This window comes from Alligator sinensis, unplaced genomic scaffold, assembly GCF_000455745.1.
Source record: "Alligator sinensis unplaced genomic scaffold, ASM45574v1 scaffold941_1, whole genome shotgun sequence".
Classification (NCBI taxonomy): Eukaryota; Metazoa; Chordata; order Crocodylia; family Alligatoridae; genus Alligator; species Alligator sinensis.
The window spans coordinates 18,635-33,749 of record NW_005842163.1 but is presented as its reverse complement, the minus strand read 5'-3'; the positions used below and the strand labels follow the sequence as shown (position 1 = coordinate 33,749).

Sequence of the window (15,115 nt, the reverse complement as noted above, 5' to 3'; positions counted from 1 at the left end):
ACTTTCCTAGATTACTTTTTATTAGGGTTGCCCACCCTCCCAGATTGGCCAGGAGTCTACCAGACTCAGCATCGATCTCCTAGTGACTATTGAAAGCAATCCGGGAAATTTTAATGAGATATTTTAAGAAAATGAAATTAATGACATTACGTCATGTTGTGGGGGGAGGAGGGGGAATCTCCCGGGATAGCTTCAGTCAGAGTTGGCAACCCTACTTATTATGTAAATTAGAACATATTCCATGTTTCATTTCTTTCTAGTAATTCTAATGAAAATTTAACAAAAGAGAAATTCTATTCTCATGAGAAACTAAAACTGTGCAAGCCCTGTTCTTTTTCCACTGAAATTAATGACATAATTCCACCCCAAGTGCAGCCTCATTGTTTTTCCAGACAATACTGAAAAAAGTTTCTGTCATATTAACAACATTGATTTTTGTGCAACTTTCATTCCTAATCCTTGGGAAGGTCTAAAATAGATTTAATGGATTGACGAAGTGTTTGCCCATGTTTTTAAAGAAATAAACTACGAGAGTTGTGGTTAAGGGGATTCCTTTATGTGGGGTGAACAAGAGGAAACCCATTTCTAGAAACCATTGTGGTGATCACAATAGGAGACGAACAGTATTTTGCCATTAGGAACAAGTATTTTCTGCTAGTCATCAAGCTTCAATAGACTCCTCAAGTTCCTTGTGTGTCTCTTGCTTGAAACCCTCTCTTTTAGCCACTCAATGTAATGCCTTGGGAGATCTAGAAAGAACAAAGTGGGCATTAAACATACAAACAAGGCAGGGGTCAATTACTGCATTAAAATCCCCAAGTGCATTGTTTTAACACAAATTTCACATTTGCTCTTGCATACTTTTAAGTGATTCCTTATTTTGTACCTTATAAATGGGCACCAGACGCCAGAGGGAATTATCAAGATTTCAGTGAAACTTGAGATGAAATAAGTAGCTTTAGGTCGGGAGAGATTTAAGACGAAAGCATTCCAGGTTTTTTCAGATTCAACAACAAGGGGAATAAAAAAAAATGTTTAAAGGCCCTTTTCTCTCACTTTAAAAAGTTTGTCGTGAAACATTTCAGAACATTTGTCCTTGCCTGCTTCTCTTTGCTCTGTTAAAGAAAGCTCTGGTACTGTATTCTCATCCTGGAAAAGCAGGCCTACCTTCCTCTCTCCATTTCAAATGTCCTCCAGCTGTATAAATGCCGTCCGCTCAATCAAGACCTGTTTTGTAGCGTTACAGCTTACATTTGGTCTGTCTTCTCCTGCCACACGGGGGGCATGGGAGCATTGAGAGGGGTTAGTGCAGACGCTGGCTTGCTTAACGCTGTGTGTGGGCCAGTAGCCAAGTGATTCTGTTTAACAAGCTGGTCACAGAGCCACGTCTTACGTTGGAACATGGGGAGAATTAAAACATACATTTTAAATTAAATAATTCAACGTTGTTTTTTCACTTTTTTAAAATTTTAATTAGAAACACTTTTTCTCCCTTAAAGCCCTCCTGGGTTGAGTTAATCAGATCAAAGAACAGCAAGTTCTGTACAAGAACAATTCATGTCCCATTACCGAGGCTTTCACGAATGATCTGGCTGCATCCTGAGTGGATAAGATGCAAGTTTGTGGCTCGTCGTTTGAAGGGAAAGGAGAGGGAGCGCACACTTTCACTAGAGTTTTTCTGAGAGAAATAATTGCCGTTAAATAAAGCACCCTGTTTTATCTTAACTCTGTGACCTTTCACAGTAGATCCCTAAAAGGACTATTCACAGTCCTACTACTCCCTGATACAATGGCATAACTCTCTCAGGTAAAAGCAGTGCTGGTTGCGTCTGCACCACCTTGCACAGCATCCTAGGACTTACAAAAAGCCACTGCCAAGTCACAAAGTCTAATGGTACAATGTGTTGCGGGACTTCTGTGCTTTGAAAGCTGCGTTTCCAGACCGCTATAAAATTTTGCCTTCTTCATGAAGTTGAAAATGTGGCATCGTTCTCATAATGAGAGAGAGTTATTTTCCAGGTTTGTCCAAAGAGGCTGAAAGGAAATACATTTTCCCTTAATGATGCATTATATTAATTTAGCTTAAATGGAGTTGTTTGAATTGAACTTTGTAAATCAACTGTGCTATTTCAGGCACCAAACCACTTGCTATGTGAACAAATGGCCACAGGAGTTTATCCAAGAGCAATGAAACTCTGATTTCTGACAATCACTTCAGCCATGCAGAATACGTGTCTGTTTTATGGCACATCTTGAGACATCCCCACTCGGCAATGCCCAGCATCTTCACGCCTCATCTTGCAGAATTCCCAGTTCGTGCAATTCTCCTGTGGAATAAGGCAATTATGGTGCGTCCAGCAGCTCCTGCTGTCCATTGCTGATTGCAATCATGAATAAGCACTCAGAAGTCTAGTTCATCAGGAGAGAAGGCACAACTACTTGCAGTGTGCAAGCACCCAACTCCAGGCTTCTGGAAACATTATGGGCATTGGCACTTTTACATGTGCTCTCGGGGCGGGGAGCACACTTTAATTAGAGCAGCTCCAAGAGCCACTCTAAAGCATCACCACATCTTCAGTGTCCCCGTGCTTAAAAATGGTGATGGGGGCACTTAAACAAGCTTTAGTTCAAGCACCCCCGCCACCATTTTTAAGTGTGGGGACACTGATACTTGATGTGCAGGAGGCTGCTGGAGCACAGTAATTGCCGCACTTCAGCCGACTCGATTAATTGAGTCTGCTCCAATCCCAGCGGATCGGAGCAGCCTCTGCACTTGTGTATAGGCGCCTTATATTTTTACTGACCATGCTCAGAGACTTCACCATGCATAAACAAGGTCACAGACATCCTGTTTGCATAGCCATGATCATATCTGAACTGTGATACCTTCCTCCTGAATTACCTTCTGAATGACATAAGTGCTTAAAAGTGAAAAAGTTTCAAAAGAATGCTACTACTTTTTGTAATGGGCAAAATGCAAATTTATACAGGAAGCAAATGCAAAATTTACTCTTAGTGGGTGCATCTACACAAGATGCTACTGCGTAGTCATTACTGCACATGTATTTAGTAGGGCTGTGCGAAGCTTAGGTCCCTGATTCGATTCAACAGAGATTCAGCCTGATTCGGTGGCCGAATCTCTGAATCCAAATTGAATCAGGAGACCCTTTAATCTCTCCAAATTGAATTGGAATCCTCCAAATCAATTCGGAGAGATTCGGAAAGATTTGGTGATTCGAACATAGACACAGCTTTAAATGTTTTTTCTACATACCTCGAGGTAGCAGGAGGCTTGTGGATGCTGCGATGCTGGGGTGCATGAAGTGTCCCACAGAAGCACGGGGGGCTCCCCAGTGTACTCAACAGCAGACCCAAAAGTGGACCAGAAGGACTTCCAGTCCACTTCTGGGTCCTTCGAGCAGCGTGCCAGGGAGCCCCCCCACACTCCCCCAGCTTGGCGGCTGGTGCCTCCTGGGTCTCGGGGGATACCCGGGGTACCCCCATAGCTGAATGCCAAGCCAGGTAGGTGTGGGAGGGGCCCCAGTGCACTCCCCGGTGGACCCAGAAGTGGACTGGAAGTAGTTCCGGTCCACTTCCAGGTTTGCTACTGCGCATGTGGAGGGCCCCCCCATGCTCCATCTGCCCCAACATTGCAGCGTTCACAAGCCATGCTGGTACCTCGACGTATGTAGAAAAAACTTTTAAAGTTGTGTCTATGTCCGAATCGCTGATTCTCTGAATCAGCATCAAATCTTCAGATTCGGATTTAGCTGAATTGAATCAGGGACAGTGATCCAAATCAACTAATCGAATCACTGTCCCCAATTCGGGCCAAATCTGAATCCAAATCTGAATCCAAATCTGAATCGAATAGGGCCCACTTTGCACGCCCCTATTATTTAGTACTTGATTATACAAGTAGTAAATTAAGTATACTAAAATTAAAAAAGTATTAGTAAATTTAGTACTAAATTTATACAAGTACTAACATTAATCAGGTGCCAAATAAATGTGCAGTAAGTGGAGCTACTGCACAGTAGCACCAGCAAACATCTTTTAAGTGCAGCTACTGCACAGTAGCCTAATACTGCGCAGTAGCGTATTAGCACTGTCGGTGCTGTGATACTGCACTATATTATTACAGTGCTACCACGCAGTATTATTCGGCTTCTATGCAGTCAGTGTCTCATGTAGATGCACCCAGTGAGTATAGTATACCAAACTATCATTTCCTTTCTACACACATTTGTGCTAGCAAAAGTCAATCCCAAGAATGTTTGTGGTCAATGTGTGTAAGCAAAGTAAATTCATTTAGAAATTCTAGTGAATATTTTTGGAAAGTTTCCCAACATCTCTGGTTACTGAAGCTTTCTATCTAGTTCCTATAGTCCTCAAAGTGAGTAGCTTTCTTCAGGGGATTAAGAACCTTTCAGATGAATAAGTGGCTAAACGCTTTGCTGTACTACGCATCCCAAGTGCTTGGGTGCATTATGAACGATTGTCCTAGGGTAACTTCTTATTGTAAGCAAAATCTGGAAGTTGAGTCATACAACTACAAGTTCCAAGAAATGATAGATAAGTATCCTAGACCTCTAGGTTACTACTGCATATATCTTATTCTGCTGTCACCTGGGAAAGAAATATGCAGAAAAGTTTCACAGGATGTTGGTGTTCCTTTCCAGGTCTAGGATCTTCATGTGATTTGTCCTTCTTGGCCTTGGCTGAAATTTTGTCCCAAGTTTTGTTGGAAAAATCACAATTTAAAGTAAATGGGGCAGAGGCGGGAAGGGTAACAGAAGAAGAAGATGAGAATGAGAAGTTGCTTTAACTACTTAGTTCCAAATCGGTGTTGATCCAGAACCCTGCACGCCCCCCCACCCCCGCCTTTTCCTCCAGGAAAGGAAATTGTGGGGAAGGGAATATTAGGCATACAGTTTGCAACCACTTTTCATCACATAGATTTGTTCTCAGCCAGCGGCACACTTTGAACAGCAGGGTGGGACTTTCTAAAGCACTCTGTGCTGGAAAAACTCTGCTTTTGTTCAAGTCAACAGGAGTTTTGTTAGGTCTCATTGAGTCTTGACTGTTCCAATTGAAACCCTGACTGTAATTATTAAGGCTGAGATTGTCCAGGGGGCCTGCAGAAGTTGGGAACACAGTTTACAGTGATGCTGAAACCTTAAACCAGAGTTGGGTGTCTAATGGCCAAGTCTCCTTTGAAAACCTGAGCATCCATTTCCAAATGGATTTTGCCAGAGCCAGCAACATGGTGAGGGTTTTGGGGAGTTGTGTGGTCTAAGCTGATCCATAATCCTATAGCCATACTTTAAGACACTACTTACAGCTTGTTTAGTTTTTGATTCATTTGATGATCCAGACTTCTTAGCACTGGAAATGTTTATGCCCCAATTACATATCGCATATTTGATACACTTAATTCTTCTGACATAAATATGAAGTTATTTACATCAAAGCTTAGTTGGTTGGAAACCTTCCTATATATATTACATATTATATATAATGCTTTCCTGACCTATAGCCCCTAAGGGCCAAATCTAATCCTGTTGAAGTCAATGAGAGTTTTGCCTTTTACTTCAACAGAACCACCCTGTGACCCTAAAAGAACAATACGTACTTCATCACTGAAAATTAAATAAGCGTTTTCTTAGTATAGTGATATAACATGCTATCTCTCTGAATGAAGGAGTTACTGTCTCATATGTTTTTATTGCATATATATTTGAAACCATTTCAAACACGATATTGTTTTATCAGCTTTTGTTCTTAGTTTTTCAACTTAGGTTTTTCAACCTAAGAATGAGGAATGTCATTTCTTATCTTGGCTGGCATCTCAGTGTTCCTCTAACTTTTAAAAGAGCCCTTTATGCTTAACCTAAAGTGTTCGAGCAGCCAAAATCCTTTTCCACTTTGCTGTTAAATAATTGGGCTATTTTAGGCTGAGTTTAGCACAGAAAGTGCTCTTGGCTGACCTATTGGCCACAGGTCATATAGCTAGGTATACTGTCCTGAGGTCAGCAGTGTGCCGTGATACCTTCAGAATTTGGCAGTTAGCTGAGCCATTAGCAAACCCATTTTGGACTTTCTGGAATACGTGTTTTTCAGTTTCAAGCTTGCAAACTCATTTGTTGGTGATGGATGGTCTCTATTAAGAGGTTAGTCCTAACAGAGTCTGCTTCAGGGGCCTGCTTTCTTGAATGTTTATACATTCTTTTTTAATGCTGCTGCTCACGGTACTTCTCAGATGCGGATGAAATATCACAACCACACCCACACTTTGGCAGAGGGGATATTTCAAAAAATGCTTAAGTGATTTAGGATGTGTCTAGACCAGCTGCATCGCATCCCAGAAATGGGGCAACAAAGTGACCTGAGCACATGACAATCAGCAGGTCTAACACAGTGTGCCTGAAAGCAGAACTGGGAGTGGGATTAAGGCTTTGTTGCCTCATTGCCAGCAAGGCAAGGACAAATAGATACTGGGGGGGAGGGTGCTTCTCAGCACCACTCCTGGTTGGGCTACAGAGGCAGTGTGGCCATACCTGGGGACAGTGCTGGATGATGACATGCTGAGGCCCTCAACTCTGTCCAGTTTAAGAGGATAAAAATAATCTATACAATCCACGAAAATGGATTTTCATGAAATTTTAATCTGAATTATTGTTATTTCTGCACAAATTTATGAACTCAATGTGAATAATAACTGGGGAGCCATATATAGGTATATTTTGGTCATATTAGAATGAAAATGTCCATTTGGTTTTTTTCTTGTTTAGAGGTCCTTCATATTGTGAGACCCTAAACTGTAGTTTAAGTAGCTTAAGCCTAAATCCAGCACTGCCTAGGGAAGCCTAGGGGTTCATATACTACTCTAATAGCAGCAACTACAATGCAGTGTAGACCTTCTGGAACTAACTTTAAACTAGCTAGCTGGACTACCAGTAGTAGTCTAGTACCAGTAGCTTAGCCTAAACACCCAAGTATTTATTTCCATGCTACTAGGGCAGGCTTTGCAGCCTACATAGGGCCCCATGCTGTCATGCTGCCCTGCTACCTGTACCTGTACCTGAGCCAACTAGTAGAAACCCTGTAGTGTAGCTTAGTTGTAACCTAGCTGGACCTTTTAGCTGTATCTGAAGTCTCCGTATGAAAAGTGGCTTCATTCTCAGTGAATGCCAATGGGGCTGTTAGTGGGATTTTTCTGGTGAATGAACATACTGGCCACTGAAATATTTTTGACCACTTTGGGCCAACATTTCAGTGTTGATTACTGGGAGGCGCTAATCCTCTATAGAAGGTTTTTCATGCAAAGTTGGGGTAATGTCGGAGAGCATTTCACAACTGCGTGGAAACTGGAGCGGAAGAGAGAGAGAGAGAGAGAGATGAAGCAGTGGGCAGGATACGCGTGCTTTTCCCAGAAGCATTTTGAACCGCTGGAAGGGAGAGGCAGGAGTGAGGGTCTGGCTCCCCAAAAGGGAGGAAGCTGAGCCCTCAAGGTGAGTGATGGGCCCTAGACAAAGATCACAGTTGATTGCAGCTAATGCTCTGGTCCTCAGGGACCTGTAGCATATGAACTCTCCACCCTGAAAGGCTGCTATTAAAAAGCCCTCTCTGAAACATGTACAAATAAGCTAGAGGTAATGAAAGCAAGGAGCTGGCAAAGAAAATTACACCTATGGCGGGTGTCGCGAGGGTAAGACGTCTTCCTCCGCAGCTCTACCGATCCATCTCAGCTCTGACCTGCAGCATCCCCCTGTGTTCTTGGCACTGATCTATAAGACCTGTCCTGTCCTGATCTGGCACCCCCTTCAAAAAGACTGATAAGGGGCCAGGCAGAGAGGTGGTTTTGTGCTGTGCCGAAGGGGGGGAATAGGAGAAGGCCCATAAACTCAATCTCACTTGTTACCCGAGGCCACTTCTGAACTCTAGTTTCCAGAGGTTGGAATGTCCCCTTCTACTTAACACTGGAGGGGGAGGCCAACCTATCTGCAGGGTTTCAAACCTACAGCTTTAAACATGAATGTGATTAATGTGTGGCTTTGAATGTCATGTATTATTGAACTGTATACACTGCTCAGGGCATGGAGGCTTTTCTTTTAAAGTGCAATACAAATGTGAGCTTGAACTGGGAGGGGTGGATAAAGGAAAGCACTAAGCAAAAGTATTTCCATATGTATTTTCAGAATGCAGTGCCTGAAGGACAGAGGGTGTGCTGGGAGTTATGCTATGTTCGACCAAATCAAGCCCCAGCTTTGAACAGAGCCAGTGAAGATGCACTGACTTCCCTTGCAGAAGAGCTGTTGAATACTTCACAACTGCCAAGAATGCCTAGAGAGCTCTCCTTTCCTGTGTATCTGCTCCCCCCTCGCCCCCTCCAGTGGATCGTTAGCGTTAAACTAACATGTACAGTACTTTTCCACACGGCCCCCCCCCAAGCACGTCAGGATTATTATTTCTCAGCAACCAAAGCGCTGATTCAAACAGAACATCCTTAAACTAACTTGAGTCCTGAACCTGCAAGAGGATCTACAAAGCTAGACCTTCTCACATGTGTATGAGCTCACTGGAAGCTGCTGAGACAAAAGGGGACTCTGGCTCTTGGTACTGGGGAAAGATATATGATCATTTTAAATACACTCACCTCAATTAGTCCAATTCGTTTAATAATAGAGGAAACTTTAAAAAAAAAAGCAATTGGAAAGTTTTGAAAAGCAAGGCTGAGAAAGAAGCGTTTCAAACATGGGCTCTTCCATTTGCAATCTATGACCTTGGGGAAGTGGCTTGACCTTCTTGTGCCTGTAACAGTCTGAAATTAGTGTCTGGGGGCAGCGAAGGAACCTTGTGAAATTTAATTAACGGGTGTCAAATTCTTTGAAAAGTACTTTGCAGTTAAAGTGTCAGATGGTAAATACCTGATGTGCCGTAACAGTTTCTGGCCAACTGCTAAATCTCTGATCGCTTTTTATGCTGGAGCTACCTCTGCAAGCCTGGGGATTTATTTGGGGAGGAAAGAATGGTCAGCCTGTGGTGCCACACGACAGAGTTTGTATTAAAATAGTGTCTGGGCATGAGGAAATAATCCCTAAAAAAAATGTATTTGATTAAATTTACCTTTCTGCTTGTGAATTTCCAAGAGCTTGAATCACTATTTAGTCAAAAGTGTTTGAATTAGTGGACAGAGCCTTATGGATGAGAATGGGACTTCTTGATTAAGATCAAGGGTTGCATACTCACATCCTAAAGCTTTAGTTTATGATAGTTATGTTCCATGCTGTGAATGCAGACACATGATACAATTACTATAGAGCAGGGATGTTAAAAATCCACCCACGGCGCTATTTCACCTGGCCGCTGAGGCTCCTAGGGGTGTAAGTTCCTCGACAGAGGAGGGGGAGCAGTGAAAGGAAGGAAGCAAGCAATGTTCATTCCTGCATCGCCACCCAGCCCACCACCACTGGTTGCCCTACCACTGGGTCCAATCTGCTCCCCGAGACTCCTCCCAATCCTCCTGTAAGGAGACCCACAGTCCAGATCTAGCCAGGAGCACCGGTGGGTTTGATACCCTTGCTATGGAGTCACTTATCTCAAATTATATTCTGCGGTAAAGAGCAGACACATGACTCCCAAACTACCTCCCTGCAGTAGGTGATACTACAGCACCTGACCACAAGGTGACCGCAGAGCCTGTTTGCATTGAGCAAAGGTCTACCCTGGGAGATGGAAATAAGGGAACAAAGGATCTGTACACTGCACAACTTACATTTGCATATCGTTATTCCTTACTTGCAAAGGGACACCTTCACTGTAGTGGAATGACTTCCACTAGTGTGATGCTGTGCATCAAATATCAGCTCTACTTTTAACACAGCGTTAGGACCTGTAGTGCAGGTCTCCAGCTGTCTTGCAAAGGCAGGGAGATATATTATTAATGAATCTTCAAGGTAAACTGTCTTCCATCTCCCTTTATCTGTTACCATAGGCATTATTTCAGGCCCAGGTAGGATTTACAATCCAGGCCACAAATAAAAGTCATGTGTTTATTGAAAGAAGTTATCTGTTCAGTGTCACCTCTGATCTTTAAAGCAAAGTTAAACTCAAAGGCGGGGAAAGATTTGCATCCTAGCTCTTCGGATCACAAAACCCAGTGCACAGTTGGCAAGGCCAGAGCCAGCTTTGCAGTAGCTTATAGGGAAGGATGAATAGATCCTGTCTGGTCTAAATCTTGTACCAAAGCTGGAATTGCAAGTGTTTCACTGTACATTGGTTTAATTCAGAAACATTGGCCAAGACTTCCATTTGAGATGGCTCATCAGGGAATACCTTTTGCTGGCTGTATGGAAAGGTCTTGGCAGAATAAAGGAGTTAATATAAATGGTTACCTTTTTCTAAAGCTCCAGTCTTGGGGATTCCATAAGGATTTGCGTCTGGGACTTCACCCGCTTGTGGGATGGGGCAGGGCTGGTAAAGGGGAGAGAGGCAGTAGCTGAATAAATAGGGTTTAGCTCAGGAAGCAGATTGGACTATATGATGAATAGGAAAATGGAACATTGCTATATTCGAACAGCCTTCAGCCCCTGTATCCCATGACTGCACTGTTGCCAACCTTAGGATTTCAGGAAACACATAAGAAGGGGCATATGCCACCAACAGCAAAGAGTTGCCTGATTTGACAGGACTGGTGAAGGGAGGAGAGAGACAGTGAACATTTCCAGATGGTAGATATAAGAAGTACAAGCGCAGTTCCTGGACCTGACACATTTTTTATGTTGATTTTGCTGACTTCTATTGAAAATACATATTGGAAAAGTATTGGTTCCGTGGGTTTTAGGAGGAAAGAAATCCAGTGCAGAGTAAAAATAATTCCTAAGTCCCAAAACAACTCTGAAACTATATTCACTGCCTATGAAATCCTAGAGAAAATTAATAGCCCTGTGGGATAAATCCTACAGACTGTAATTAATAAGGTAACTTCCTACAGAATGTTCAATCTGATTTCTAGAATAGCATCGCATGGATATAATGCATTCTATAAATGCTTGGAGTATTTTCTATAGAAGCCTGTAGGGATAGAAACAAATTCTCTCAGACTGCTCTATAAAAGTGTGTTTTCAACTTTTGTACTTTCCTTCAGCAAAATTGAACTATGGAAGAAATGCATGCATGCTGCATTCTTGCATTGGTTAGCATTTACCTCTCAGGTGGTTTGACCTGTCTGTGAGCTCATTACACTGGTATTTATTAAATTCTGAACTTCCCAGTATATCCAGAAACCTTCCATTGAGAGTGTCAGCTTTGTCTTGTTTAAAGCAACCTCCTCCTCCATTTTTAATTTAACATGGCCAGACCTCCTCCAGTTTTTTAATTAAATCTAAGAGGGAAAATAGGGAGTCTTGCAAGTTCCTTACGCCAATTGACAAACATGTTGGCATGCTCATCTGCTTCCATTTGCAGGATCTGACCCAGGATGAAGATCCTTTCTTCTAAATCTATATATGTCTATAGATAGATAGATAGATAGATTAAATATCTATATATTTATACATAGCTATACATCTCTCTCTCTCTATATATATATATATATATGTGTGTGTGTGTGTGTGTGTGTATATATCTATATCCATCTTGCGCTCTCTTGCTCTTGCTCGCTCTCTCTCTCTCTATATATATATAGAGAGAGAGAGAGAGATGGATATAGATAGATATAGATATACACACACGCGCATTTCTTCTATACAAACACATACATTGTGGAAACATTTTTTGCATAGGTTTATTTGGATCAAAAACTTCAAATTCATCAGAACTGTCACGGGTGATTTGCAGGATGTAAAGATACCGACAGGCAAATCAGCTTTGGTGTCACAAACAATTACATGCCACAGAATGATCCCAATTAGTAAACACCCTCCTAATAGGCCAACTCCCCAAGGATGTTGATTGCTTGTGACAGTGTTTTTCAGACTGTCTGCTAGAAAAACACAAGTCAAGCTTTGCGGGCTGGGTTTTGGCAAATGCCTTGTTACCCCTCCAAAAGAATCTGTGCATGAATAATTAAAAATATATTGGAGCAGAAGCATTATGTACATTCAGCTTTGTCACTCCAAATCCTTTTATAATGAGGCCTAGTCCTTGAACGCATTAAAGTGGAAGACCCTTCTGAGTCAGGGGTGTCAAACACACCCTGGTCCAGACCTGGACCACAGGGCTCTTTGCAGGCTGGATTCACAGGGCCAGCAGCTGTAACAGAAGCAGGGTCAGCAGCAGCTGAACAGCAGCTGTCCTTTGGTGGCAGCAGGAGGTCCAGCAGCGGTCAGAGGTCCAGTGTTGACTGCAAAGTTTTGGGGCCAGTGGTAGTGGTGGCAGGGGTCCGATGGGGCCAACCTCTTACATGTTGTAGCGGGGTGACCAGGGCCATATCATACAGGACCATGTCACACAGTCCTCGTTGACTCTCCTGCCAATGATGGCCAAGTCTAGTGAGGCCCACAGGCCCTGAAATCTGAACCATGCCCTCTGGCCGCACACCAACCTCCGGTAGCCCATTGGTAGCCTAGTAGGCTGGATCCAACCAATGAACCACAAGGTTAGCACCATTTTATACCTTTCTGCTTGGTGCTTCAAGTTTTATACCATTGGAAGTAACCATTTTTATGTTGAGTCTTTGACTTACATTTTGCCAGTAATTGCTGCCATTTTCTACAGTGTTTGCTTTGAAAGGGCCACCTTCAACTCTTGTGCACCTCTTCCATATTCAGAGGTTGGAAATATACTCACACTTCCCCTTTCTCTTTCATGCTATTCTTTATTTTATCCCCTAGTGGCAAGTTAAAGCTTTTCACGATTGGCTGGAAGGGTGAAACTGGAGATGAACTTGAAACTTGGTTGCCTAGTTTTCAGTTAAGGCAGGTTACCTGAAACATTTTACACTGTCATTTCAAACAACAGTGCCCCATCCTTACCACCCACACTGCTACACTTTCAGAGGAAGGAATAAAAGAAAGAGTCAGAGTACAAAAAAGGGATGAAACAAGAAATTAGAGCTGGTACCTTTATTCAACCAGATGTTTGACACCACCGGACTCGGAGAATAGGCTGCAGTTACTCACTCCTCTTCAACCTGGACAGTGAACCTAATCCTGATTTATCTGTCTGCATTCTTCAGCCAGTCGCCAGCTGATGTCTTCCTTTTCCACAAACACACTCTCACCCATACAGCATACAAAAGAGCAAAAGGTCGAGCACTTATGTCAAGCTACAGAGCAATACAAAATGGAGTTTTTAAGGCAATGCAAAACTCAAGAAAATACATAAGAATAGAAGCAGTAGGCAAAAGTCTATTTCCATATTATTTACCTAACCTCAAGCTGGTATTTATGCTATTTGCATAACACTATGCCCTCTTCCCCTCCCCCAGTTATACCACTAGGAGATTCCAGTCTATGGATGGGATTATAACATGGGCTGGTGGCTTTAGAGAACCATTCTTGCTGCCCACTGAAGTGTCAGGTACAAATACCATTAGAGACACGGTAGCAAAGGTCTGATCTGGTTTAGTAAGTCTTAGGATCCCTTCACTGAGAAAACACCGTGGGCGCTGACAGACGCGCAAGCCCCCGCTCTAACTCATCATGCTTTACAAAAAGCACCATGAGTTAGAGCAGCCCTGGTGATCCAACAGACGTCCACCTGTTGGGTCAGGGGTTGGGGATCAAGCCCCACTTTGGAGCTGATCCAGCTGAGGAGCCTGCCGGCAGCCTCTCTCCCCCAGCCCTGCTGCCTGCCAGCTCTGGTGCTGGAAAGGAAGGGGAGTGGGCTGGGGTTTGCCTGGCCTGAGCTGGCAGTAGAGGAGGCTGGGGAGAGGGGGAACCAATCCACACCACCCCCGAACTCAGGCTGGGCAAAACCCAGCTTGCAGTTCACTCTCCCTCTCTTCTCCCCGCTCCCTTCCTGCAGATAGCCCCAATCAAGTGATGGATTGATCCTAGGGAACGGAAGTTCCCTAAGGTGCTCCAGAGTGGAGCTCCTTCATCTGATCTCTCCTTAGATGAGGGTTGATTTGTCATGCAATTGGCCACTTTTAAAGCACTCTGCAGCTGTGCACATGTGTCACAGCACTGCTGTAGAGTGCTTTCAGGGGGGCGATAGTGCAACAAATGTAACTTCTGTCTGCGCCCTTGGTCTATCATTTTAAACTCTCTGATTCCAAAGTAACTGCCGTATGCAAAGGGGTCCAAACAGCACTTATCACCCTAGCAATATCATCTTCCCAAGTAAAGAAATGAAAGAGAAACTCAGACTTCATGCAAAATAGTATACCTACAGTTCACTGCAATTTTGCCACTGATGTCCACTAAGAATGGCGCAGCCAGGATCTGATTCAAATCCTATGTGAATTAGATATGTAAAATCCCCTTCCCTTTATTTGCAGGAAACTAAGCAAGCTCAGTCCTATAATTCAGTTCAGGTTCCTAATCAATCCTTTTTAAAACCTTTGTTCCTCTTTCTTCGCCCCACTGGATGTATTCTGGAATCTGGCAGACCCGCATGGAAATTTACCTCTAGGGGATCATTTAAGAGTAAAACATCCCTGTTCTTCCACCATGTGGAGGGAATACTTTGATGCAAAGTGGTCAGCCTAGAGGAATATAGAGTTACTGGAAGCTCAGGGTTTTTTTCCAATGCAATCAGCACTAAGTAACTGAACTACTGTGTTTGTATCTCTCAAAGGACCCAGAGCTACTACAGAAGCTCTGGACCATCCATTAATGGTTAATTCATCACCATTTGAGCTCCTTAGTTTGCAGCTGGAAGTCTTGCTGAAAAATAAACTACCATTCACACACAATTTACTCAGCTTGACAATGTTCATTTCTGTCATGTGGAAGAGTAATTCCTTCCACTCTGTGGACAACTAGATGAACCTCTGTGGCCTGCCATCATCCATTGAAACCTGTCATGCGTCTCCATGCAGATGTATGTCTATAGTTAGTTACCTCTTTATCCATAAAGAGATGGGAAACACTTATTTGGTCATTTATACTATCATCCAGCCAACGTGCTATTGTTCCCAAGGTACACGTATTAGTGCCCTGTTCAG

General features: G+C 43.1%; 1 long non-coding RNA gene across 1 annotated transcript; it reads right to left on the bottom strand.

The window, feature by feature from the left end:
• Positions 1-542: 542 nt before the first annotated feature.
• LOC112550608 lies at positions 543-13,235 on the bottom strand. The gene is made up of 3 exons (XR_003094541.1): positions 13,066-13,235; positions 10,398-10,476; positions 543-749 (listed from the first exon to the last, which is right to left on the bottom strand). It is a non-coding gene; the product is annotated as an uncharacterized LOC112550608 (long non-coding RNA).
• Between the last annotated feature and the right edge of the window lie 1,880 nt (positions 13,236-15,115).